Raw genomic sequence first — 1,819 nt, 5'->3', positions numbered from 1 at the left:
TATAATGGTGGAAAAATTTAACTGCACAACAGGAGTGTCGCGAAAATTGATAACTAAAATAAGAGCCCATATATATTATAGAAAAATTTTAAAAATGATTAGATATTTGCTCAAAAGAAGGCTTTCAATTATCTCGAAATCCTTATCAGGGTATTTTGGAGTGCCTAAAACATTAAATGCTGGATCAAATAAACATAATAAGTAAACTTAATCTTAAAATACAGAACAAACAAGTAAGAGGTTCTAGTCGGGACCTCCCGACTAGGGGATACCCTGAACCCTCCTCTTCCAACACCAAATGCAGCTCGCGCTACGTGCTTGTTTGCTTAAGTAATCATAAAGAACAATTAAAAAAAAAAATTGTTTTTTGGCAGGGTTCGAACTCCAACTAACCGCACCACTTGCCGCCGCCTCTACTCAAGACCCACACAAAAAATTGAGTTTTAATGAGAAAAAAACCAGTTTAAGTAGCAGCACCGAAAACAATACAATCGCTATTGCAATGCTGTTGATAGCATTCAAAGCAGACGCGTCTGAATGTGTGTATGTACATGTATACATAAATTCTTGGAATTTACGCTAGCTGCTGCTTAAACGTGCGTACATAACTTTTTTATTTCTTAGCGGATCTTAATGAAATTTTTGACAGTACCTCTTATTGTAAAATAGAATATAGAATATTTGTGTATTCTCAAAAATTCAATTGCATATAAATTGTGGCTTAAATTGATGGGCAATACAAGTTGGATAATTAACTTGATTGATAGCTAGTAGGTGGTAGCGGGGAGGTGGAGATAAGTATAAAATGAAAGATACTTGATATATATGTATATACCATTCTAGAAGTTACATGTGAAGTTTGATGACTCTAGCTCATATTATTTACCAAAATTGCTCAAAAAACAGGATTTCAATATCGATTTTTATCGATTACTTGGAAACGGGACAAGTTATAGAATATCTGAAACAAACTCGATCTTTAGCTCTTATAGGTTCTCAGATCCTTGCGTTCATACATACGGACGGACGGACATGGCTAGATCGACTCGGCTATTGATGCTGATCAAGAATATATGTAATTTATGGGGTCGGAGATGCTTCCTGCTGCCTGTTACATACATTCTCACAAAAACATAATACCCTTTTTACCCATTTTTAATAGGTTCAGGGTATAAAAACTAAAAAGATAAGACGCAGAATTTATTGTAAAAGCTAAAATGTATTATTTTTTATGGTTTAGTTGCAACAAGCTGGCACATCCAGTACTGTGTAAGGATATAGTCAGCTGCTGGTGAGCTGTTATTGATCTTAGCTATTTAGAAAGATAAGAAAAATAAAAGACTATGCCCTGGGGTTGTATCTATTTGGTGTTGCGTCGAACATTCCGCTGCCAATTACTTATGCGTTACATTTTGTTCAGCATGGTTTAATAACTTCTTTGGCTTCGAAGCCATAACAAATAGGCAATAGTCAAATTTATGAGCGATATTTATCGCAGTTTCATTAAATTGGATCTGTCATAATACTTTTTTTTTGTAATCTCCAATTACCAATGCCTGATAGTTCCGAAACATATGAACGTAATGTTCGGCCTGTAAAAGATTTAATCTAGCCATAAAACTGCTCATGTTTCTCACTTCAACTCTAAGTTGATATCTATTCTCAATGCTAACATGGAGAAGTTCATGGTGCAGACTGGGCTTGGAATCAGAAGGTCGAGTATTTGCATTTTTGAGATTCTTTGTATCAATCAACCAGGCCTTCTGTTGAAAACTGATAGTCATTAAAAGACTCACTCTCGCTCTGTCGTCGTTTCCAA

Source organism: Drosophila montana, unplaced genomic scaffold (genome assembly GCF_035044405.1).
Source record: "Drosophila montana isolate Dmon_TW-CO22-7 unplaced genomic scaffold, ASM3504440v1 contig_2894_1, whole genome shotgun sequence".
Lineage (NCBI taxonomy): Eukaryota > Metazoa > Arthropoda > Insecta > Diptera > Drosophilidae > Drosophila > Drosophila montana.
This window is presented reverse-complemented; position numbering follows the sequence as displayed.